Source organism: Struthio camelus, chromosome 1, assembly GCF_040807025.1.
Source record: "Struthio camelus isolate bStrCam1 chromosome 1, bStrCam1.hap1, whole genome shotgun sequence".
NCBI lineage: Eukaryota > Metazoa > Chordata > Aves > Struthioniformes > Struthionidae > Struthio > Struthio camelus.
In genome coordinates this window covers 21188521-21216403 of record NC_090942.1, presented here as the reverse complement: position 1 = coordinate 21216403, position 27883 = coordinate 21188521, and positions in this window count along the sequence as shown.

Below are 27883 nucleotides of genomic sequence, written 5' to 3'. Positions count from 1 at the left end.
TACTAGTAGTTTCTGAAAAAGCTGTGACTAGCTCCAAGGACGAGGGGTGGGAGGAGAGAAGCTCATGATCCCTGGCCAGCTTTTCATCTGTGTGTCAGTCTCAGTAACAGTGAGATGAGAGGAGGTGCTCTGGCAAGCCCTTCGGAGGCAACGGGGAGTGCGGTGTACCATTTCTGAAATGAACTGTGGGGGCCTGCGCACCTCTAGCGGGGCTGACATTCAACCAGTGGGCCAAGCTGATCCTAGGGAGCCTCCTGCACTTTTGCTTCCCACTGGGTCTTCTAGTATTTGCATTAACCAAATGTTTCCACTATCCTAGATATCCCAGCTCCATTGGCCCTGGTATCGAAGACATAGTTGTTTACCTCTTTCACTGTATTGGTACTGACTCAGATAATGACCCCCCCCCCCCCCAAGCATAGAGGGGCTTGCTACCCCTACTGCAAACTGTTATTTTTTTGGTTTTCCTCCCATTATCCACAGTTGTTCAGCCCCTATTCGACACAGCATCTAACTAGGCTTGCTCTAACCGGAGTCCTGCGAGGTTTCAAAACCGGCACAAGTCATCTAGAGTTCAAATGAGAAATGATGGCCTCTGCTCTTCTACATAAAAGGGCCTTTGCTGGTTCCCTGAAAACTCTCAAGTCTACAGATCATCTAGTTACAAATACAGAGGAAAAATGATGTAAGCCCTACCTACTACACTTATGTGGCTAGTAGATCACATTTTGTTTTCATTAATTAACTATTATTCCTCATGGGATTCAATTAATTAGTAAATAGGTTTTTTTGGGGTTTTTTTCCTCTTATTACTATCTTTCCTCTTATTACTTATTACTATTATTACTTATCTCTATTACTGCTGTATCAAGTTTAAAAAATCGTCCTACCTGCCTTCATACAATATAAAACTATTAAAATATCACCAGGCAAAGTTCTGCTTAAGAAAAAGTCTTGAGGGGAAAGTTAATTCTTTAACAGTAAATCATACATTTATATTGAAAAAAGTACTGATCCAGAAATAAAAGAAATAACCTGATTATGTTCTTTATTGATAAGTTTGGGGCATAATTTTTAAAATTTTTTTTTGAAATCTAGATTTAGCTTCAGTCTACTTTCAATGGGTTTTTTTTTCTTTCCTCTTTCTTCTTTTTTAATATCTGAAACAGAACCAGGAAAAACTTCTCATAATTTCCTTATAAATCATCTAACAGAAGGGGTTTACCTCACTGTCAATTGCCTATTTGCACCGTTTTAATCTGACAGGCTTTTCAAAATATTTTTTAAGCCAACTGAGGGAATGGAATAGGTACATTTCTGTGCAGCAGTGAGTCAGTGGAAACAGACCCAGCGACTCCAGGGGAAACCACTTTCACATTCAGTTACTTTTTGAGCAGGTATTAGTTATCTAGTGGAGATTAACAACTTTGTAGCCTGATTCCATATTTAACAGGTATATGAGGTCTTTGAGAACTGCTTTGATCATTTTTCAGCATGTTTTTTTTTTTTTCTGTTAGCCTTGCAGTCGCTTTCATATTTCATGTGATTAAACAGAAATCAGCTACTTAGGCCACTTTAATACACTTATGCCACTTTCACAAGTGCATTTACTTTGGATGGCTTGTTCTGTACAATTCTTGCTTTAAAATGAAATGTCAATAAAAATAATCAGTCTTAGGATTTTTCTGTTTTAGATAAATTCTCCTACTTCAAGATTCTGAAGAAGTGTGCTTAGGCAAATCTCATGGCTTCCTTAGGGCATTGCAACTCTGAAATAACATGCACAGAAAAGCTTGGAATATCTTCTAAAGTCCCTGCATTCACTCTATGCAGTGTTGTACTTCTACTCTTAGTCCAACAAATGTGAATAGTTTGATTATTTGTGCATATAAAAAATCCCACTGGCGGTTCATACAAACATAAAATTCCGCATGTGTGTCTAGGATGTTAAACCATGCTCAGATCCATGTGCAGCCAAAAAGATTTTTGACAAAGAGGTAATTATTTTAAATCTAGAACAGAAATTCTTCCATCTGTTTCATATTTCCCATCTACCAAGTAGCAACTGTCCTTACTCATGAGGAGAAGAGCCTTTGAGTGCTATCATGCTCCAGGTCATGGACTAAGTCTGATTTTCCAGTATGATGCCATGGAAAAAAAGGAAGAGAAATGCAGTATAGTAAAAAAACTTAATCTACGGAACAGCAGAAAAGACTTTTGTAACTAACACTGCATATGTTTGTGTCTGTATATTTATAATGAGGGAACTAATCTTTGCCTTGCCAAGTATTTCTCAACAGACAAAAAAAACTTGTTTTGACCTTCAGTTTAACATTTTTGTGCTTCCATCACTTGCAACAGGCCTTTGAAATTCGGCAAGAAGAAAGCTCTGGAGTAGGTAAATATCTTTGTGTTTCCCATGAAATTTCATTCATCTATGTCTCAAGTACAGGTGTGGTGTCATTCCCATCTGTCAGTAAAACCGTGGCAGCATGCCAAAATGATGACTGAATGTGAACACTCGGACATCACAATGAAATAATCGACAACGCTTGCTCCAGCAGGAGCTCTAAGCAGACAACCTCCCTTGCAAGAAAGCAGGAACAGAGAGCTAAACTTTCCCGCCCCTAAAGACTTTCTACCTTATAAATGTTACACGGTTTTAGTCGCTCATCCTCAGCTCTGAAGAAAACACATGAACAAAGCATGTTTCTACTTCTCCAGATAAGTGGGCATCAAGCCAGGCTTCTCCAATCATTTCACACAGCCAGTGCAAGGCTCTAGTATGCATTTCCTCCCTAAACTCTTTCTCCTGCCAGGTGTAGTAACTAATTTGAGTACAGGCAAAGAGTGGATGTTCGGGTCTTGATAACACAGACAACTTTTGGTAATAATGTTGTCACATATGCTTGCAATAGAAACATTTCTAATGTATATAAGAAATATAGGAAGGGTATTTAACAACATTAAAGGAAATTGTTGTTATGGTTGCAAAGTCAATAATTTGTCAGTTAAAAAGTCCAAAATTAAGATCGTCCACTTCGTCTTAATTCAGTCCTCTTACATGTATAACTGGAATATTGTTTCATGATATGACATTGCACTTTACAACAGTATCTCTTGTGCGTACACAGGGGAGATAACGCAAAGAAATAAGGTGCAGAGCAGTATGATGATAGCTGATGACCCTGGTGTTTCCTAGCATGCTCATTCCAGAAGGCGTAAAGAATTTCGCAGGAAGAAGGGGGTCACTTTTGTGGCTCCAGCAGATAACGCTATGCAGAGGAGCTCTGGTCTGTTCTTCTCACGGTCACAGTTTTCTTATGCAGTTCTGTACAAGTTGTTTTAATGTAAAGCCTTGGCAAATGAATGCTACTTGTGTTCCACTCACTGGCTGAAGGTCTGAAAGAACTGGGAGGCTGACCTGACATGGGCTTGACAGGGAAACCAGCTCCAAGAGAAATCAGCAGGAGCTGTGTGTGTTAGGCATTTTGGGATAAAATAAGGCACTCTTATAAACCAGGACTGGAAGGAGAGTTGGATGGGTATGTCAAATTATACAGTTCATTTAGTCAATTTTCTTCCTGCAAACACATTTGGAGTTGATTAACATATATATAGACATTTGGCACCCTGGCTGCAGTGAATTTCCTTTCAAGTAAAATAATACCTCTTTCATTTCTTTTCATTCATTGAACTCCACAAGATAAAAGAACACAGAGTATACCTGGAGCATGCAAAGAGCCCCCACGTCCCAACACCACATAAACCCTGGCATCATTAGCACACATCATTAAATGATCCATACAGAAAGGCGCCATCTGCTCTTGAACATGCTGGGGACCTCAGCACATAAGGTATCTGATTGCCTGGAGCCAAGAGGATTAGACTTTTGACTCTACTTACTACATTCGCGGCTGCAGTTATTTTGATTATTTTGACAAAGTGAGTGTTTTTCTCCATTGCGTTAACTACTCCTCCCCCGATCTGGCTATATATCAAGAGCTGTCTCCTGCTCCCTCCCACTTGTTTGTGTTTGATCCCTGAGGATGGAAAGTCAGGAACTGGTTGAGTAGTAATATTTTAAATTATTGATCGCATATCCACTTGCCTTTCTGTAGTCTCACAACATTCGATAGCCCCACCTTTACAACCACTCACATAAACAACATGTTCAGAGGCTTACATTTAAGCAAATTCTGGGAATACTCTCAGCATATCGTTCCTTTTCATATTTTGTGAACAATACCCTCAAGAGCAAGAACAGCAAGGCACACATTAGATCTTCACTATCCCAGCTCCATTCCGGTGGCCAGTTTAGCAAATGGAATATGCTGCAACCTTATAGCCTACACACTAGAGTGTCCAAAATGCCTCTGAGAGCTCCTCAGGACGGACCACTGGAAAATGAACGCAGAAAACAACCTTCATAATACAGAAGACAAAACTTTCCTGAATATTATATGGTCCCTTCATGGCCCAGAGAACGGTTTAAATTAGAAACAAACCATAATTTATAAAAACACTCATGGATTTATTTGAAAGAATTGTGTTACATTTAGATGCCCAGAGATTTATACCAGAGTCGTAGAATACATTAGTAAAGTATAAGATAGAATTCTGGATTTTCTCCTGTTTTTATGTACAAATGACTGCCCCATTTGTAGAAAAATGCCAAAAAATTGAAAACGTCTGATAAAATGAAATACATACAATTATGTTTAACAGTGTACATTACTGGAATCATGATTAGGAAAATAAAAATGATCGACTTTTGAAACTTGCAAACAAGAAAAAAAAGATAATCTGAAAATAAATTCTAAGTTTACTGAAATTGTATTTCCATCTTCTACAACATCATAGAGTATTAAAGATGACAAACATGCTTGAACTTCTCATTTTTATATCACACTACATTTTATATTAAAATAAAGCAAAATTATTTGAAAATTACAAAATACTTTGTTTAATGTCATGAAAGTAACCATTCTTGTGTATGAAAAAAAATCTCAAAATTATTGTCGGGGGTGTCCATACGCAGGTGTCATCTGAGTATCACCTAGAGTGTCACCTAAGCCCACAGTCTTTTCCTGTTTTCCAGTTGACACTATTTTGATCTTTGTATAAGCAGTTATCAACCTAACAACTCCTGTGTGTTCAGTCTCTTCTTTAATCCAAGAAAAAAAAATGTTAGATGAAGTAAATGTTAGTTACTCAACAGCTATTGTCTTCTTTTCCTTCATTCATCCTGTTACTCTTTATGAAGCTATGAAATTATCTGAAATACGGAGAATACTTTTTCCTACTTCATTAGGAAGTAGGAAAACTTGTTTATAACCTCTATAAATGCTCTATTTTTATTGCTTTTTAAAATTATTACTATAGACTGAATTGTTTATATTTATAATTCCAGAATGATTATTAACCATGGAATTATTGCCATCCTTTTCTTCTTGCCGAGTTCTCCACCCGCCTAGCACCTGATTGCAATGCCTCCAGTACTGCTAGGCATGTTCCAATATTTCATTCAAAATAGTGCTCTGTAAAACTGTGAGGCCGTATTTCACAACGTAGTGTCTGTTTGCCGGCCTCAGAGAGTAAGACATTATATTTCTTTATTTGCCAAAGCAAATTAACATACCTGCAAAGAATAAAAAAAATTGATAAACTTTCCCCTAAAAATACTGTCAAACTCCTCAAGACAGGAGGAGTATGTAGCTGTTTGTGGCACACATTTGTTCCCCATAAATAGAGAATTAGCATTCCTTCAATTACTTATCTTTGTAATAAGAATTAAAATTCTTTCCAGGATATACAGTTCTTAGGGAATTTTATCACAGCAGGTTTCTGTTATAAACATGTTCTTTCTTGTTAGGAATGACACTAATTTTCCAGTTAGTTATCAAAACAAATTATTCCTAAATTTACAGCACAGTCTGCCGTAGATGCACAGAATTAGTTCATACATCTCAATCACTATCTTCAAAAACATTGAATGACACATACACTTGCCCAATCATAGTATGTCATCAGAAGTGTTATTTTTCCTAAGCAAAAAAAAAAAAAAACTTCTTGTCCCTTTATCTAATGCTAATGTGTCTATGATTTGATGAATATGTTCCTCTGATTGCATCTTCACCTTCCCTGACAAAAATATTTTCTAATAGGAAGACAAAGCACTGACAATGCTGATCTCTTGTTCTCCAGATTTTTACTTTAGACACTGTATGACTTTGATCTAAAGACTAAAATATCATTACTGATTCCTCAAAAGTACAGAACTAAAGGAGGTGATAGTCCACTATGATGAACAGAGAGAGAATATTACAGTGAAAATTTAGTGGCGTATAATAAGACTATTTATCATTTTAGCATCAGGTCATCTGTCTCTCGGCTTCCCGTCTCTCTCTCATGGTTGATTTGGTGTATGCTGACGATCTGTTGCGATGTTTCTTTTGCTCAAAGCAAGGAAAGCTCTGTCACTCCAGGGCAAAACACAAACATTCAAGCAAAAGACTTCTCCAGCACTTCAGAGGTTCACTCACTCTTTTCACTGTTGCTCTTCACTGTTTCTGTGAAGGACACTATGCTTACAATCATGCCCTTTGCCCTATTAATAATTTTAGCCTTTGGATACTTTAACTGGGAGCAGTAGCCTCTTTAACCACAAATTGCATTATTGATTTCTGTGGGCCTGTTAGCGTTCAATTTTTTATCTTATGACTCTCCATTCTCAACAGAGTGAACCCATAATATCCTTCAGTACTGTGGCCTTTCTGGGTTGATAATTATTTTCTTGATTCTTTTCCCATCTCTATTTTAGTTCAATTTTTCTCCTTGCTTCTGTAATGTCTGCTATTGACTTCCATCCTTGTGAACATTATCTCTAGCTAAAAGCAAATAGAGCAGGCTACAGTCCTTGACTGAAAATTTTCCGTACTAAAATTGAGATTTTACCAAAATAGAATGTTGATAAACTTAGTAAAATATATGGAGGAATAAGAAGAGGAAAATCTTATATGTATGTATTGTCTGATATTTTTAGGGAAAAACGCTTTACGTTAATCCAAGTAAGAGTTCTTGTAGAGGGTTTATGTAAGATATGGAGGGGGCAGAGATAGTCTTCCCCTCCAGCTTTCTGTTAGAGAAAGCAGAGCTATTCCACATACAGTGACAGTCATCTTCAACAGCTATTTCAAATATGAAATCTAACCTATACTTTTTTTAGATGAGCTTCTGTTGTCTTTTCTCCCATTTTTTCAGGAAAATATCTGGTGCATCACTGGATATCGTGGTAATAATGCATATTATTATGAATAAAAATATAAGTATGAACATATGAAATCAGAGTTTAAAAGGAAATTATTCCGAAATGTTAACCTCAGTGTTTGTGAAAAAGGCAAGGATTTATTGAATATCATTAAGGATGCATTGAGAGATAGGGGAAGGTAAGATATTCATAAGAATTTCCTCACTAGAATCTCTGTAGAAGATGTGCACTGCTTTTATATGAACACATACACACATGCGCACACACATACGTGCGTCAGTGAGTGCATATATACCATTTTTAACTTCTAGCATATTTAAATTCTAAACAAGACTTAGAAATTTCTTAATCTGTCATCTGAGGAAGCTCAGAACTTAATGAGTAATAACAACTAAGAAAAAAATAATAGGCATCTTATACCTTCCTGATATAACCAAAGATAAACTGATGAATGTCATAGTTTTAACTACATTATCTTTATGATTATTTGCAGTTCCTGAATCGTCGCTATGCCAGTGAGTCAAGGTGCATTCTAGTACGATAATATTTAATATAATGTAAAAGTTAAACTTTGCAAGGAAGTCAGCTTCCATCCTGCTCTAAGATGTGATATCAGAAATAAATGCTTAAATTAAATATCTATCTAGCATGCTCAGAGAAAATTTGAAGTGTGGGCTAGCCAGCATCCTTTCATCAATTATCACTAATTTCCATCAAAACAGAAATTTTCCATTGGTTGTTTTCAGTTTTCTCTTGTATGATTAATTAGAAGCGATCTATAACTGCCATTGTCGCCTGCTTTTGGCCCCTGTATTTCAGCCTTTGGGAAAAACGGCAAAACTGAAAAAGTCCCTGAATGGGCAGCAAAAAAACATCAGCAAAGAGGAGCACAGACTTCACATTTAGCTGCTAGTAACCCCAGATGAAGACTAATAATTTCATTTTTGGTAAAGGAAGAGGAAGCTGAGCAGTACTTTCTGGGCAGGCAGACAACTAGCAAGCCAACACCCTGTAAACAGCTTTTTTTCAGAAATCTCTTTCTGTTGAAGTGAATAAATGACTTCATGTAATGTCTGGGGGACAGTTGTTTTACTTTACTTTTCACTCCAACTCACATAGAAAATAATTTACAGCCTTTATTTTTTTTTATGTTATTTAACCAAATGAATTTCTATTTTGCAAACAGATCTACTTACAATCACTCAGATTTCTGACCATGTGCCTGACAGACCTCGTATGTTTATGTGCGGTTTCACTAGAGGAAGGTCTACATGGTTCAGGGAAACCAGCTCTGCTCTTCCCTGCTCCCACCAGCTCTCCCCAAAACCAAATCCCACACACTCGCAGGGCTCTTCATCCTCCTCCACTTGGCTCACCACTGCTCAGTGCTATGCCAACCAGCCTGAACCTTGCAAGCATGCTGCCCCAATTCTGACCTTACAACCCTAGTCCTGCTGATATTTCTGAGGCAATCTACTTGTGAGTCACAGATGTCACTATCCTGGACTGATCAGGAAAGGATTTGTATTCATTTTTTCCTTTCCATACTCCTGATAGATGCCAATAACTGGGTGGATGTCAGAAATGGGTCTGAGGTTAGGTGACATTTGGAAATAAATGGGTCTATATATGTTACTTTTGTAAATTACTTTTCATATACTGGAGCCATTTCAAAGTTTCATATAGTGTTAGGTTTTTATTCTACTGAAATTTTCAATGCAAATTTTTTTCTGTTCTGTTTCTTAGTTTTTAAAGTCTTTTATTAAAATGTATACGAACTCAGTTTCTTCTCTGGTAGATTAGTCTGGTTTCTAATTGGGAGACTTTTTGTTTTGGCAAATATCTTTATTAAAAAAAGAATTATCTTTCTATACAAGAGTAAGCAAGCAGGCAAACACTGAGCAGAACAGATACAGCAAGCAGTACTGAAAATAAATAAGGGAAGGAGTTGTTATTGTTTTCCACAAATAAAATTTTGTGAAAACTGGAGCATGAGCTCAGAAGATGCCTTCCATCAAAACAGCTGTGATGTCCCATCAGTGGAATAAAGTCACAGGCAGCTGGAATGAAGCAACTACACAGGTAGCAACCTTCAACTGTTTCAGAACAAAGTTATTAATCTGTTTATTAATATATGTTTATAATGATAGCAGAGAATAAATTGAGTAAATCTGGAAGAGAAACAGCATTTCTCCATTTGTCAGACAGGACCTCAGTGAAAGAGCTGTACATTAATATGTTTTTCCCAACAGCTGTGGCAGACATAAGGTCGGTTATGTTGATTCAGTGGATAGGTGATAACTTGTTAGGCTGCCACGGCTCAACTGCGTTCAGTTGTGTATCCTGGCCTTCAGCTTATCAACACAGTGTTTCCAGCTGTCTCATTCGTTGTTCTACTAATTTATCAGTTATGCTATTGGTATTTCAGATTTGTACTACGCAAACCGTTGTATAGTACCAGCTATATCTGATCCAATCACTGTGGCTTTACAGTAGTTCATAGCAGAGAACATCAGTAGCTGTCAAGTTTTATAAGACACAAATGGATTATAGAGCGCATGTTTATAAATTTATTATATATATGTATAAGCCCACTAAGTCAGAAAAATAAATTACTGTGCTTTATTTTGTATTCAGCATCATAGGCCCCAGCACATACAAACAGCTACTTCAGTGCACAAAAATAAGCATTATGTCTTTAAATCTTTAGAGAAATACAAAATCTTCCATCAGTGTGCTTTATGTCATAATAACATTTTCAGGGAAACTGTAATTCATTCAGGTTTTAATCATTTGGTTACATCTTAGAGAGTCTCACAAAACAAACTTTGGCTTTTGTTGGGGGTGTGAATATATTCAGGAGATAATTATGCTTGACACTTTCAGAGTTTGACTTATTTGAACCCCCAAAGCCATCATGTACGTGACTGAACAAGAAAACTCTAACTTAATCTTGTAAATATAACAGTTTACTAAATTATAACTTGCACAGTGAGCCATAGCACATATGATTTAGCTGCCCTTGGTTTACATATTTAGAGTAACTCAGATTAAAAAATTTAGCTCAGTTATGTAAAGATTCTTTACTTCTTACTCCTGTGGACAAAATTAAATCCCTAATTTTCTCAGGACTAAAGGAAGAACACAATATCAGGTAGGTTTAGCTGCTCTGACCAATGTACCTCCTTATCCATCTATCCAACTGATCATTGTGATCATATTAACTTCCACAGTCATTTTCTGAGAACAAGATAGCTGCAAGCAGGGGTCTGTTTCTAAAGCAGACTTCTCTGTTAGCCTAGCAAGAAAGTAGAGATACCAAAACAACTTCTGTAAAGTCTTTCCTTCTTGCCCTGTAGTTATAATGTCAAACCAGTCTAAAATTAGAAAGTGCAGGGATCAGTGAGTAATTCACATAAAGGTACAGTGAAAACAGCTGAAGTGTTTTCATTATTTTTACTAGTAGACGGAAATATTAGATGTTTTGATGCTATTCCTCAGACTGCAAATATTGGCACACCCTGCTCAAATACAACCACAGAAAGAAAATACAAAAGGAAAACACCAACTGCAGATGCTGTAGCTGCTTCTATTGTATTTACAATGTATATGTTCGTACCTAGCGTGACCATACTTCCAAAATAAAATTCCCACGTCACTTCTGTAGAGATTCATTTGTATTTGTGATTGCTAACAAAAAGAAAACAGTTTTTAAGCTGCTCTAGCATTGTTCTTGTTGCCTTCTCCCTTGTCTTTTACACTTTATTTGTCTGTAGGACATTTTCAGTATCTTGGAGCTTTGGCCAAATGTGTTAGGAAGCAATGGACAGTTGCCATTATTATTCACTAAGACCCAAAAGAATGACTTTGATAATACATTCACTCTTACTTTCCCCATCAAATCAAACAGTATCTGCAGTACTAAATGCTCAGTCACTACTGAACTGTCAGCTTCTTCCTGGTAAACACAAAGCTTGAGTAAATATTGTGTAGTTGCGGACAGTATGGACGTTTTGACTGATTGAATAGGAGGGAGGGAAAGCTGGCTAGGAAGAATTGTCCAAAATATGTTAACATAAGATAAAAAAAACAGTAGATTGTCCCAGCAAAAGTCAAGACAGCTGGTGTGTATTGCTATGTGTGCCTGCATTTGAATGTGCTCTGTTGTTTTTTGCACAGATATATAAAACCTATTGTTTCTCATGAGCTATGTACTTTGGTGAAATCCAGCTCAGTGCCAGGAACCAGTTACAAGATCAATGCACCTTTGAAGTAGTGCCTAGGTTTTGTGTTGACCTTTGATAAGAGGATAAATTTCACCCTATGCTACCCACAGACATAAAAGGGATGTGTTTGCCTTGCCTTAACATCTTTGATATTTACCCACTGGTTTGCTTGAGATATCAAGTATAAAGATGACCCTATCTTTCCTGACTATGCTGAAGAGGAGAGATATTTGTATTTAAAATAAGTTTCAAACCTAGACCAATGAGATAGCTCTTGCTGAACCTTTCCCAGCACAGTACAAGAAGTCAGTATAGGTCAGCTGATGTAACTTTACTGTAATAAAAGTGTACAAAAAACAGTCATGATTGGTCAGTCCAGAGGCCAAAACTTACCCTGAGATAGGGAGTCATGATACCACAGATTTAGACATTGCCCAGTGACCACGCTACTCCTGCGGAGGAACAAAAAAGGGCAAAAAAGTTCTCCAGTGGCCAGCAAGGACGAGCAGCATGCAGGGTAAAGGCCCAGCTCTATCCACAGGGACAAATCACACTGCCATGCCCAGGCCCCCATTACTGAAGCTGATGGTTGAGTTGGACAGTGACCTTTTTAGGGTAACCCTATTTCTTCTGTTGTTCAGAATGTGTTTCTGGAGCCCTTGTCTTGCTATGACTTCATTTGTGGAGTGTATTATAGAACCTAGTACGAACATTTTAGATAGAAGCACTGCTGCTATCCAAAGGACAGTTTATAGTCCTTCTAGAGAGTGTATATGTCCCCCAAAATTGGTAGCTCCCATTTCTTCCTCTTGTCATCCCTGCTTCCTCTCCTCTTTACACTGACTCATAAGTTAAAGGATTTCTAGGGGCTGATCAGTTGACTGACAGATAGCAGACAACACAGCTTGTCTGCAGAAGCTGAGTAAATGAGGCTGTCTCTGCCCATAAATCAAACAGACCTTGACCCATCCTTTGAGCCTCAGAGCAAATAGAGCATTCCAGCTCATGACACATAGCCAGGATCCCTTACCTCCCCAAAACAGGGTGACCTCAGCCCCAGTGTCTGCAGGGAGTACTCCTCAGCCTGCCTTAATCCACAAACGGTTCCTACCACGGGCATTACCTGAGCTAGCACAAGCCAGCCAAAACAGTGTCGTGGAGCTGATTTACTTCTAACATTAACGATTAAACCAGAAGGATATCTGTGCACCAGATCAAACCTGTGTCCTAGCTGGTTTACGAGTCCATAGCCTAATTCCCTCAGCAGTTACAGAAAACTTTTCATTTTCACCCATAAATCCCCAGAAAAACATGCAAAATATTCAGTGAAAGGGCTTGTTTAGTTTAGGACCGTTCCCACAATTTCTCAAGCAGCAAGGGGGAAAGCAGATGGAATGATGAATAGACTGATTAATTGATAAATAAATAGCTACGTTCACAAGATTTTCAAATAGTTAATAGTATAACCAAGCACAATACTCATCAGAAACATCTGGGCTATGTGTGCTTCAATGAAAAGTAGGTCCTCTCTTCAACTTCAGTAATAGTATCATTGGTACTTATCAACATCTTTTTACATCTAAGTCACATTGATCTAAGTCATAAAAAAACTGACACAAATTGTTTTAGAAATGCATTCTACACTTAAATAAAGAATTCTGAAGAATTTTATCTCTCTATTCCTATTTTGTCAACTATTTACTTCCTATTTCTACTCTCTACTAAGTTCAAGAACCTGCCAAGATAGGTACTTAAAGAAATGCTAGCCTGAATTGTAGCTTTGAACATTTTCACTAGTGTCAGATCAAAACCATTCCCAATAAGTGTCAATTCCCAAGCCATGCTGCAGTGGTGTGGAACCTCACTGCTCTATGGGAGGAAACTCAAGAAGTGATTACACCCATGTCCAGCTCTCTTGCGGGATGGCTTAGTCTGCTTCCCCTGACTTACTCTTTTCTCCTCCACCTCTCAGCATATTGCACCTAACTTTCTTTATCTCTTTGAGGGAAATATTTGCATATGCTCTGAGTTGCCTATGAAAGAAATAGGCAATATTATCCTTATATAAGGAAGGTAAAATATTTTTGTTATTTTTTTCCTATGTACCTGAGAAGGCACCAAACTACTCAGCCCTGGTGAGGCTACATCTGGAGTACTGCTTCCAGTTCTGGTCTCCCCAGGACAAGAGAGACATGGCACTACTGCAGAGAGTCCAGCGGAGGGCGACAAAGATGATGAGGGGACTGGAGCACCTCTCCTGTGAGGAAAGGCTGAGAGAGCTGGGCCTGTTCAGCCTGGAGAAGAGAAGACTGAGAGGCGATCTCATCAGTGTATACAAATATCTAAAGGGAGGGTGTCAAGAGGATGGGGCCAGTCTCTTCTCCGTGGTGCCCAGAGACAGGACAAGAAGAAACTGGAACAAACTGAAACGCAGGAATTTCCATCTGAACATGAGGAAAAAGTTCTTTCCTGGGAGGGTGACAGAGCGCTGGAACAGGTTGCCCAGAGAGGTAGTGGAGTCTCCTTTGCTGGAGATATTCGAAACCTGTCTGGATGCAATCCTGGGCAACGTGCTCTAGAGGACCCTGCTTGAGCAGAGGGGTTGGACTAGATGATCTCCGGAGGTCCCTTCCAACTTCAACCATTCTGTGATTCTGTGATACTGGGTTTGCGATATTAGCATAGTACATAAGCAGAATGGTGTGTGTTTATCTTTGACTGATATTAATTTCCTTTATGAACACAATATTAAGAAAATTATTTTGTGAAGGAACTGGATGAAGTGTGCCATAATGTTTAATGATGTTACTTGTTTCAGTGCTTGAATTAATGACACCTGAGTCCATACCACCTGAGTCTATATCTTACTGAAAGATGGATTTATGGGTGATTTAGCTTCAGTTCAGTTACTCTATTTATAATCTTTCTCAACAGTGGGAAATTTGTTATTCAAACAATGCAGCAATAAGAAAAATAAATGAAATTAACGATGACAGTTTCCCAATTTAATTGTCCTGAATGTTCTACAACTGAGATAGGTACATTATCAAACCAAATTGCTTCACTTGAGCTACAAGTCCTGCAAACGCCAGTGAACCAGTATGCATGTGAAACTTCTAGGTTTTTTTTGAGGTACGATCAACTCCGTGGGCAGATTATCTGTACAGTGGACGTTGGCTGACTCGGCACCATGAAAACCCAATGGTACTGCTTCCTGGACTGTATTGGATCTGGCATTGGTAATACATCTTTTATGTCACAGCCAGAGTGATCAAATAAACTATGCAGGACCACACCTGGCTCTATGAAGGACAGGCAGCCCTCAAGTACTTTCCCAAGCAGTCCGTAAGGAAACAGGGGACAGACAGGCAATTGCCTCCAGACTGAGTGACTTATTAACCTATGCTTTTCACAAGCCCTCACAGATTTGGCAGTAAAGTGAGGGGTAGTAGCAGTGAAGTGAGAGGAAGGTAGCAGGTGGCGTCTTCACTATCTTGCTCAAGTTGTATTAACAGGTGTAGAGTATGACAAGTGCTCAGAGTCACCTTGAAACTGGTGCTGTGTATAGTCCTGGATTTCAGCACTCTGGGAAATATGGAAATGTAGAAAGCCAAGCTATGCATGGCTCTGCATAGCTATAGCTCTACAGCGAACAATGGATAGAGACAGAATCATCCAAGTTTTGGAAGGGACCTTCGGAAGTCATCTGTCCCTTAGCAAGATGGTTGGGAGCTGGAGGCAGCATGGAGTACTGCGTAATCTACTTTACCAGAGATTGACTCCTTCCCATGCTAGGGTGGGCTTGGATATTACTATCCTTCCAGTAAAGTATACTATAGAGTAAACAGCTAGTTTAGGTACCTAAATCAAGGTGCATAGATGCAGAAACATACAGTTGCCTCAAGGTCCCTCTGGAGTCAATGCAGATGGAAAGGCATCATGAGAATGCAATCCAGCCCTCATAAACACTATTTAAAATATAACGAATACAGATAAAATCAGTCCATATAGAACTCAGGGTTAATTCTGCAAGAAAGGGCTTCAGAAAAGAAAAAAAAAAAAAAAAAAAGTGGCAGGCTACTAATAACTGCAATACTGCAAACAACCAAGTAGCTTAACTACAACTGAGAGTTTCTAATACATCCGTCCCCGGCAAAATTAGGGTGAGGAAAACTATTAAATTTTAGTTTCTATGCATTTATTATTTCAGAAACTATATGAGATCTCTCAGGGTCTATTTTCTGCACTCTTTTTATTGCCTTGTGAGCTACAACATCAGACAGTGAACATGCAATAAAGTCTCTAGCTTTCCTCTGGACAAGTGGTTTTCCAGATATTTGGTAAGGTTAAGAATCATTTTTCACATTGATCTGCCCTACAAAAAAGTGTTCAAGAGAATAGTGTTTAAATAAGCTAGAATCCCAGAAGCAAAGATAGTCAGAGGCTAAGAAAGTCTTGTGCTTAAATGTAAGAACAGAGTTTGAAAAATCCAGTGAGAGACTTCAGGCACATCACAAAGTCTTTCTGTCTCCATCTTCCAGCTGTAAAATGGAGATAATTTTTCTCCTCTAATTCTCCAGGAGGTTATAGCATAAATTCATTAACATTTGCAAGGTATTCAGATGTTGCATGAATATCTAAGAGCAAAGTAGAAAACTGCCTCTGGTGAATGGAGGTTTTATATGTAGATAAATCTTAATCCTTGTTATATTTCCCATGGAAATTTAAACCTAATTGTGGAAAAGAATGTAAGGATAGGCAATTCGTTCTTTGAGTTCTGTAGTTGGAGATCTTTAATATCTCTGAGGTTGGGAAGGACTAATAAGAGGACCAATATTAAGCCTTTGCTAAAAAACAAACAAAAAACAAAAAACCCAAACAAACAAACAAAAAAGCCCTCTTAATTTTTGCAATCTCAGCTTCTATGCCTGGTCACTTTTGGACCATTTATTCCTTCCCTGTTGCCCTTCTATTCCCTTTATTTATTATGTGTGATAAGAGAACTCTTCCATGTAATGTAACATTGAGTTATTTTAATGAAACTGTCTGAAATTTGCTATTTTTAATAATGAGTAAAGATAAGCAGTGGAATCTTGGTTTCATTGAGATCAGTGGAGATTTTTCTCTTTCAGTAACACCAGAACTTCACGCAGGGATCAGTATAGGATCCCTTAGACCTGTCAAAAATTTTGATATCTCTTTAATTATGAGAGTGCATTGACTTGCTGCAAATCCTAACAGGAATAGATGGTTTCAAAATCACTCTTTGAAGGGTTCTTTTTCTACCCATAAGAAATAATCAGAACCCAGGACAACAGCTCATTCAGTAGGAGAGTGAACTCACGCACATGCTTGTAGTTGGACTTCCTTGCTACTCAAGCTATAAATGAAGGTAATTTTGGAATGGCTTTTGACCTCTTTCCTTTTGCAGCTGAATGGCTGTCCAAGGGCAAATTGTAGAACACATAAAATATAAGGAATATTTGTTGGCCGGAACAAAATATCTCAGCGTAGCCACAGCAGATCGGCCCACTTCTTACTAAATAAATAATTAGAAATGCTCATAGATTTGTAATCATGACTGAAGTCCCCGCATGGAAGAACATGTAACAGGTCAATATGATGGAGCCAAAATCCACCAGGAGAAGATGCATTTAGGTCTAATATTTAAAAGGGCAACAAGAAGCAAAAAATGAACCACAATAAAGACAGGATAGCTAGACTGTTTGGAATACAGTTAATAAACAGCACTACTAGCATTCTTAATTTCATTATTTTCACCCCTTTTTCTTCCAAATCCAGCAGTCAAGCAGTCACTTTGAAATAAATAAATAGTTATTTACTCTGGGACTTTCTCAGACACAAAAAGCTAAATACATTGTCGTTATCACTGAGGACACTCAGATTACTTGCTTATATTTGATGGTAGGATAAACTTCTGGCATTCTTTCTGTCACGAAAGACTACTCAAAGAAAGGTATTCTTCAGCCTCATCTGACGCATCTCAGCATCTCTTGTCTTCATGTCCGTATACCTGTTGGATTAATTTTGTGATAGCAGCAGCTATTTTGAGCTATCAGTAGCAAAAATGATGACTGTCACATAAACCAAAAAAAAAAGGATGTCTTTGTTTGTTGATGAGAACTCAAATGAAAATAATGTATATTCATTTTTATATGGCTAGGATACTCCTCTGCTTTCCTATCATTTAGACTATTGCAGAAAGAAAGATTTCCAAGTGCAATTTTTTTTTGTTTTGGGAATTTTTTTTATGTGACTCCATCTTTCAGCTCCTAAGTACTTTTTAGGGCCTGATTTGTCCAACATTGTTGGTTACAGAATGAGCTGGATTCTATCAATGTAAAACACAAGAGGAAAACTTAATGGGTTAAGAAGCACTTAAAAATAATGTAAAAATCTTAACTAGAAACGGGTAAATGTAAGATACTTCTCTACTGAGAAAGGCCTGAGGTCCAAACTCCATTTTGGGTGATTGCTGCTACTTAAGCTTTGTAAGACGTACTCACAAGGAGCATACAACTCTGAAAAACCTAAAGTCACTTATGACCTTTAAATCAGAACACAAAGTTCCATGTGGACCTATGCCCAGAAGTTATTGCTGGGAATGCTCATAAGTGTTTTGATTTGGGAATCAGTTGCCCAAGTTCTGTTATCACACAGTAACACCTTGCTATCTGTTGCTATGCTATTGGCCATTTCAGAGTTTTATCATCAAGCGTTTAATATCCTGTTCTGCCAACTGCTGCCAGTATCTCACTTTTCTGCCTTTCACCTTTGATTAATTTGATTGACCTTGATGAGAAGCAGATATATGAGGATGGTGGTGACTCTGATGACAATATAACCATTCAGAAAGAATACACATGCTAGATTTGCATCAAGCGTTCAGTCTTACGAGTTGATAAGATCTTCCAGAAAGGCGGCTTATTCTGAGAAGGTCTGGACAAAGTCACCAGGGCGTTGCAAGATTCATTTTCACATTATAAGAGAAGGTAACAATCAAAATCAGTAAGTAGGTCATTTCTTGAGTTTTATTTTAGAAAGTAATCAGCATTCTCAGCTGCCAGAACCTCACCTGCTGAAAAGTCAGCTTCTTCTCCATTTAATTAATGATCCTAAGGATCTTACTCCTGCCTCTCCACCCTGCACATTGCATACACTGTCCCTGTGTACTTAGCTTGTGTGCATTTGTGACTCGCTAACCATTATACCTTTCAGGAGCATATCTTCCACAGATAGCAGGGTACGCCTGTAGTACGAGCAAGCACAGTTTAGAGGTGTCTCTGCTAAACTGTTCCACAGCCTTCCTGCTAAAGCTAGGTCCCCTATCAGTTGAGAGAAAATCAAGGAGAAAATATCAGCACACCAGGTTGAGGAGAACTCCTCTGGCATCATTTTACAGCTGAGAGTCATTGGGAAAACATCTGAGCAGCAGTTAAAGCAGGAAGTAGAATTAGCTTCTTCCTCTCCCCTTCTCCCTACGCATATGCAATTTTTCTTAGACATGATGCACAAGCCAATAAGGAGGTATGGTATGTTCCAGCCAGGACTCTGGTCTAGAAGAGTCAGAGACCTTATTCTTAGAGTGCAATAAAGCTTGGTGCAGCCATATTTTGTATGACCACTCACATAGTTAAAGACTTCTGTAAAATCTGCTCACATCTTCTGCATGCAAAAAGTGGAAGAGGAGAGCAGTAAGAAGCAAAGTACGGAAAGATATCAAAAGTGTCCTTATCTTTTCATTTTTAATGGAGAACACTGATGCATGCCAAACTGTGGTAACACTAGAAAGAAAGCATTAGCAAGGGTTTAAAGTCTGTCTACACAAACCAAAATTAATCCTGGCAAAGGAAGGTGAATTTCCACTTACATCCTCAAAATCAGTGACATTTCTGTTCTCTGCAGTGGACACAGTTCAGGAGAGTTTTAGGACTTTGGGACACCTGGACATCTTTTATAGCAGATAGCTTACACCTAGTGAAAGACTTATTTGTTTCAACTGGCGTTTACAAAGGGCTATGGAGGAAAACTGAAATACTTGTCAATGAGGGGGCAATTAGCGCTACTGTGCAGTGGGGAGGCAGCCAGTTGCCATTTTAAAATCAATGTAGACAGCTGAAATTATAAGGTGTTCGCAGTTTATGAACAGGTATGTTACCTTGCTTGCACTGCAAGTGAATAAAACACATATATGTGAAGTAGGTTCAAAGCAGATTGATAGCACACAGGTGCCTAGTGCTAGTCCTGCTTTGCTTCCTCTTATGTCAGCTGGAGCCAGGACTCAGTCCCCGGAGAATTCAGCAATCATATCATGTGTCATGGGGACATATACTTGCCCTAGTTAACATTACAAAATAGATGTAAACTGGGTTTTTAGGAAATGGTATTATTCATTATTGACATAAAGATCAAAGCCTGACATCTAGGTCAGCTGTATAAAGCTCTAAACAAAAAATTAAACCAATTAAGAAGAGTATGAGCAAGTTGCTATTGCAGTATTTGAAGCAAGTAAATAAGAGCAGCTTCTTGCAGCAATTTCATAATGTTTTTAATAAGCAACCATTTGAAATGCAAGATTTTACTCTGAAAATGAAAGACAATCATGTTTCATTAAGACCATTACTTTGTGTAAACAGAAACAGCACCAACTAGATCAAAGTTATGGCTCTTTATTGATTAGTCCTCAGTGCGTGTTTAATCAGCTACTGTCCTGTTCCAGGTGGACTGAGGATAGTAAATTAACACAGACACTCATCTCATCTGTTCTTGGAAATACCATGTTTTTAGACATTAGGAGGTTCTTCAACTAAAGTACAATATTTTTAAACTGAACTCACATGGCTGTAGTTTAAATTATCAGCAAGCAGAGGATTAGAGATTATTTAACAACTAATGAGCAAGTATATTCCTTGTGTACTGTATAAGTGTATTCCTACCCTTGATAGTAACCTGTGCATTTTATTTTCTTAAAATTATTGTCTGCAGTTACTGAAAGCAAGTTATTTTGGGTGAATTTATTGGGTTCTGTACTGCTGTTCAAAAGTTATTTTGGTTATAAGATTTTTGTTGCATAGGAAACTCCAGCAGGGATTTTAAAAGTTTAAACAACAACAATAAAAAGTGAGAAATCAGTTCTCAGCCCTTTTTAAACAGTGTTATTCTTGAGAAGGTGTTCTCCATGTTCTTGTGTTCAGAACGTGTGTCCAGCCTAGATCTTTGGAGGGGATGTAGCCAGTCTACACGCATTCATGCAGGTTTTATCAATACTTGTTACAGTTCTCATACTAGAAAGCCACTTTGACTACTCTGGCCATCAGCAGTCAGTGCGCTCTCCAGTCTAGACATGTATACTTGTAAAACGCCTATGGCTCAGATTGTAGGTGTTAACGCTTATACGTGGACCAGGAAGGCTCATTGTTCGTGTGATAGGAGACATCAAGACTCTTCCCGGAATCACCTCTCCATAGTTATCTGGCCTCAGCCCAAAGGTAGACAGGCAGTGTAGTCAAGGGCAGGCTGACACAGGACCCTGACCTGTGTACACCACAGGTTTGTAGACAGTTGGCTCTACTAAGTGGCAGCACTGATCCATGTTTCCTCGCTTCACGTTCCTCACGTGCCTAAGCCTGTGCCAACAGCCTGCATGTGAGGTAAGTCTGGACTTAATGAGGTTCATCAAGGGATGTTCACAAGGTAGAGCCTACCTATATGACTATCAAGCTGGACTAGGTGCTCTTATGGTGGTAGTGGGGGCTTTGGAGTGGCACAGCCTCTCTTTTGACATAAATGCAGAAAATGCACCGAGAGTCCTAGGGGAAGGACTGCTCACCTCCATCCCCTTTTGCCTGCTTCTATCGATCCTGCATGCTCTCAGCTGGTACAGTCTCACAAACTAATTAGATTTATCTTTACTATAAGCTATCTGAGTCCTGTTCATATTACAAATGCAATATGAGCAATTCATTTGCAACTGAGGCATTTTTTTCAGCCTTTATACAGCCTTTCTTTTTCTTTTTGTATTCTTTCTTTCTCCTTTTTAATGGAAATGCCTTAAGCCAGAAGAAAATTCTGGAACTGAGAGGATCATTCCAGTGACCCCTTAGATTTTCTGATTCTAGTGAAAAAGGCAAGGTTTCTGTGACTGTGATTGTAATTGACAGCTACAAATATGCTTTGTGGATGTAAGTGAGGTCAAAATGTGGCCTTTGTTTGAGAGCTTGTTTGGCACTTCTGAGACTAGAGCATTTTTTTCAAGTTCCTCAGAAAACTTGAAGCTTCAGGGCACATTAGTGCTAGTGCTGCCATCCTGATCACCACCTTTTTCCTGAAGAATGTGGAAACAGCTGCCTAAACAAGAAATGTTATCCAAACTATACAATACCTCCTGCATTTGTACATAGCTTAATCAAGGCAGAGTGTGGCCTCATTTTATTTCTGCAATAGGGATAGCCACATAAACTCCTGGCTTGTCCCAGCTATAGCTGGGAAGAGTATTGAGCATTTCATAGTCTGAAAATGGTCTTCAGAGTAGGGGAGTGCTATCACTGTTTCACAAGTTAGGAGCTAAGACAGAGCCTGTGTGAACTGACTTGCATGACTAGAAAGCTGAAACTAAGCAGGGATTCAACCAGTTTTCCTAGGCCTGTGCTTGTATTTTGGAGAAGATTTCCTCTTGCATGGCTGCGTAGTAACATGAAATATCATATTCTGGACAAGAGAAAATGACAACAAAGTGATGATCATCCCAGAACCACATCCTCACGCCCTTCTTGACAAAATCCATGTTGAGGGAAGGAGTACTACCTGGCTATAACCCAGAGAAGAAAATCAAATGGACAGCTGTACTGATCCTGCCATGCTGAAGAGTTTTATGCAAATATTGCATTTAGGGCGGTACTTCAGCTCCAGGCAAAGGAAGAAGAGAACAGGAAACTCTGAAATTGAAAAGCCAGCCCTTCAATGGACATAAACCAGCCGGCTGAATTTGCACCAGTCAAGGTGACAGCACTATTAATAACATAGGCAGCACTTAATTTGGGAATCAAAGGAATTGTGGACATGTGATTAGCAAAATACCTGCAAATCCTGTCTGAATAGCGCGGGGAGCTATGTTTTGTCTTATAAATCAGGATCTTAGTTGCTGTGGTAATGTTCCTTGTATAGCTTGTCTACGTAAACGAAACTCAATCCCTATAGTCTCAAGCCACAGAGGATTACAGAATAATGAAAAGCAAAACTAAACCAAGGGAACCCAGTAAGCTGAACTCTTAGGGGGAAAAACGTATGTAAAAGTTGGGTTTAAAAACAGTTGAGTACTAGTTTATGAGACCACAAACAGATTTGCTCTTTTTATTGTTTTCATTTCACTAAGGAAAACAAACTTTGGAAATATTTTACAACTTGAAAACATGGCATTGATGTTAAAACAATCATGAGCAGCTGTGTCTCTCTCCTGCACCTGCCTCTGGCGCCTTGAGTAGATGTCTTAGAGAAAAAACTTAGAGGTGCTGACTAGCAGCTGATAGAAAAGGTGGCCAGGGACAGCAGGGGGCAAAGGCAACAGCATTTTAGGGTGGAGTATTACAGGATTATAGGATAAATTTAAGGCCACATAACAGACCAGTCTCACGGTAATCAATTATGCCTTACACATAGTAATTTTCTTTCTTTTAGCACTGCAAGACAGTTTAAATACACCTATCATCGGTATACTGAGTTAGAAAGAGCAAACTAGAGGCTGTTATATTTTACTAAATAACACTTCACCATGTCCAATGTTTTACTGACTTTATCACCACGTGTAAAGTGTTGCATAAACAGGTCGAGCCAGCTCATAATAAAGCAAGAAATTTGTACTGTGTAGCTGCCATTCTACAGTAAACAACCCTGGTCTAATCATCAAATATTATGAAGCCCTGGGAACAGTTTTTGGAAGACACAACATTGCACTTTGTCCAAGTGGATGAAGCTGTTGGCTGTGGCACTTCAGTAGTTCAGGTCCCTCAGGGAAATTTGTCTGCTTCCTGACGCTCATGTCTTTCTTTGGCTAAAGAGAGGCCAAAAAAAGCAAAAACAAGTGGGCAAATGTCAGGATTATGTAATCAGACACCTTATTATTTGTTCTTTTTTCCCCTCTTCTGCAAAGGGCTAGAGAAATTAATATGACATATGTGAGTCATGAGGGAATGGCTCACTTCTCTGGTGGAGGACATTGACACTGTGTCTTACTGATGTAGGATTTTATATTCCTTGTCTAACTACTGAGCTATAAGGAATACAAGCCTTCCTCCATTGCTAACATGTAACTGAATCTTCCAAAGAAAAAAAAAAAGAAGAAAACCCCTGGACTGTACTTGACTTTTTGTAAAAGGCCAAACATTCTGTCCTCATAGCACTAACCCAAGACTTCTGTGATGAACTGATCAGCATTTGCTCTTAATCATTAAATTATCTCTCTACTCAGTTATCTACCTCTCTGACTAATTGTATCTGGCAGGCCAGTAACTACAAGGTAGAGAAACTTTTGTCTGTTTACCTCATATTTGCACCTGGCTAGTAGTGAAAACTTGGACTCCTCCCACAGCTGAGCTGACATGCCATAAGATGCTATGACAAAGGAATTTCATCAAGAGGTTGGCTCCTTTCACACTGTGCCATCATTGTCATCCATGCCTTTCTCACTCTGGGATGCAAAGTTCTCCATGTCCCTAAATGCTAGGATCCCTTGGTGGCTCAGTTCGATGGACGACACAAACTTCCTGGCCAGAGCTGTACACATCAGCAGGGCTCTAACCTAGGTCCATGTGGCTGGCGGATGTTTCCAGGTGACTTCGGAGCGTTGGCTTGGAGTCAGCAACCTAGGAACAGCTCAAGATAATGTCTCTGCTGCCTCACACACAGTAGAGAAGTGTAGGTAGAGAAGTATAGGACTTCTCTTCCCTCCTCCTCCATCTTCTGAATTGTAATATGTATTATGAAAGAGACGCCCTGCAGCTGTGTATAACCCAAATTCTGACTGAACTGAGGAAGTCAGCATGCTGCAACATCTCACAGCTGAGAACAGCAAAGATACTGAAGATGGAGCCAATATGAATGAGAGGAACTATTTAGCAGAATTCCCTCCACCTTTGATTATAAAACCTGCTCCATACCCTCAGGTTCAAAGGAGACTAGTTTATTTGATGGGACTTTTTTGTATTTCTGATTATGCTATATGGAGTACAGCTTTTTTTCTCACTATTTTTTGAGGCATTTGGAAAAAGTATGAGATGAAGGCAAGAGAGCATGGCAAAATATTTGTAAAAGCATTTTGTCTAAACTTACGGTATCTTTTTTAAATTTATGAGATAGACAAGCAAAGACCTAGAAAAATACTAAAGCTACAGCATCAAAATGTTAATAGGTAAATGTAAAATGAAGAATCAGCTGAATTTTCTTGCAGTCTTTAAACTATTCCAGATCTCTGTGGCATCCCTGCCTCAACCCACTGCCAACCTGCTTCAGGGCTCAGAGCTGCACATAACTGAGCTCCACAACTCATCCAGTTTGTCCTTGCTTGCAGGCTGCCAGAGTGCAGGTCAGTTCATGGTCAGCAGTACAGGAGGCAGCTGACACGTTCAAAAGAATCAGCAATGACACCTGATCTTCATCCATCATTGACAAAGGATTATTAGCTAACACAAACATGTGCTGTGACTTCTGTATCAAGTGGTTTGTAAATAACTATGCATTATGGACTAGGTTTCAAACAAGCTCTGTGCTGGCCTATCCAAAAAGGAAAGCAGACTATAGCTACAAAGAGCACTAATGTGTGCTGACGTGAACTTATGCAAATTCAGTGCTCATAGCACATATGGAAAGTAGAATTATGTGACCATCTCTTGAAGGGACTAGGATCAGACAAGGATTTAGAAGCAATTTCCTACAGAGAGAGATATTTCAGGAAACAGCTAAGATGAAAATGATATATGTCACTGTATTAAGAAGTCTCTGGTTTGAATGGTTTTTTTAAATGTTCAGAAATGCTAAGTCTCAGTGTCTCAAATTAACAGTCTTCTAGCAAATTTTCATATGGCATAGTAATTCCCCAAATCACTCAGAGTTCAGGTCATTCATGGCTCTGAGAGTATTCTCTATATTGTTTAGTCCAAACAGGGTTATTTTAATTACTGAAAACAGAGGGTAAAGAAGGGTCTGTTCTTTACAGGGGGAGAAGGAGGAAGTTCTCTGTGTATGTGCCTCCTCTCCAACACCAAGGCCCAGTTAGAGATACTTAGTCGTCAGCAGACTGGTAAACCTAACCTCACCCTCACACCCTACTGCCATCAATCCCTTCATTCCAGGTCTCAAATCTCCCCATTCCTCCTGCATCAAAGTCCTCTGAACACTTTCCACTTTGAAGTTCCCATCCCACCTTGTCCTTTCTCAAAGTCTCCTCCATTCCAAAGCACTTTCTGCCCATACCAAAACCACCCATCTTCCTCTCCAGCTCCTCCCTGTTAGATTTCCCTCACTTCTTGCAATTGTTTTCCCATACCTTTCCCTAATTTTTCCTAACCTGGTCTCCAGAGCCAGTCCTCTCTCAATCCTAAAACTTCCAACCTATTACCTTCTGAGCCCCAAGCCTCTCATCCTTACCTGCTGCCTTTCTTCTCCAAACTCTTTATCAAATATTTCCCCAGACCTTAAGCTCCCCCTCCAGACCTTAAGTTCCTAAATTGGAGTGCCCAGCTCCAGTTGCATCTCCAGCTGCCCTTCAGCTCCACACCCTCGACTCAGAATTCCCACTCTGATTCCTATCCCATTCTCTGTATATCTACTGAACAGTTCTGCCCATTTATTACTCCTCTGTTGACTGCCGCTATTTAGTACTATCATTTCAGCATCCACTGCCTTCAATAGAGACTTCCCTTTTCTTAGTTTCTTCTCACAGAAAACAAGTAGGGATCCTGGACATATACTGCACTCAGAAGAAATCAATACTGGTGGGACCCTGAGAATAGAGAAAGATATGTATAGTCTAGTTGAAGGTGTTGCATATAAAAGCTTAATTCTTTTATTGTTAGATTTTTGAATAATAATCTGAAAGTTCATGCAATTCAGTTTCTTCACATAAAACAATATCCCCATATATATAGTTGTCATCATGAATAACTATGAGGACAAGGAAAAGATAAGGACGAAAATAAATACTTTATGAAATAGAAAATACCACTAACTATTCCGCAAGAGAGGCAGAAAGTGATTAGTAAATTCTATACGTTTTTGTTATTATGTTGTTACTTGAAAATCAAAAAAAAACCCTAGTCTTTCATATACTGCTTAATTACATATTTATTTCTATTCAATTCCAAAATGCTCAGAATTAGTGCTTAATTATATATCTCATCACCGGTAGATTCATTTTAAATTCACAAAACAACTTATAATTACAGTAGATTAATAGTAGACTAGTGTCTGTTTTGCAAGAGAATAATTATATTGTGATTATAACTAATGAAAATTAAGTTTCTCAGTATTGTGTCAGAATAATTACAAGGTAGTTAAAATTTTCATTTTAATTATATCTTCATTAAACTCTACTGACCAATGAAAGAACATTAAAGTGGGAAAGAAATATATGGTAATCCAAAAATACCTTTTTTACCAGTATCAAAAAGAACTAAATCTAAGAAGTTTTCAGTCACATTATAACTCTGGAAAAAATCACAGAATCACAGAATGGTTTAGGTTGGAAGGGACCTCTGGAGATCATCTAGTCCAACCTCCCTACTCAAGCAGGGTCCTCTAGAGCATATTTCCCAGGATCACATCCAGACGGGTTTTGAAGATCTCCAGCGAAGGAGACTCCACTACCTCTCTGGGCAACCTGTGCCAGCGCTCTGTCACCCTCCCAGGAAAGAAGCTTTTCCTCATGTTCAGATGGAACTTCCTGTGGTTCAGTTTGTGCTCGTTGCCTCTTGTCCTGTCGCTGGGCACCACGGAAAAGAGGCTAGTCACATCCTCTTGACACCCCCCCCTTCAGATGCTTGTATATATTGCTGAGATCGCCTCTCAGTCTTCTCTTCTCCAGGCTGAACAGGCCCAGCTCTCTCAGCCTTTCCTCACAGGAGAGGTGCTCCAGTCCCCTCATCATCTTTGTCGCCCTCCGCTGGACTCTCTGCAGTAGTGCCATGTCTCTCTCGTCCTGGGGAGCCCAGAACTGGACACAGTACCCCAGGTGAGGCCTAGAGTAGAGGGGCAGGATCACCTCCCTCCACCTGCTGGCAACACTCTGCCTAATGCACCCCAGGAGACCATTGGCCCTCTTGGCCACAAGGGCACATTGCTGGCTCATGCTTAACTTGTTGTCCACCAGCACTCCCAG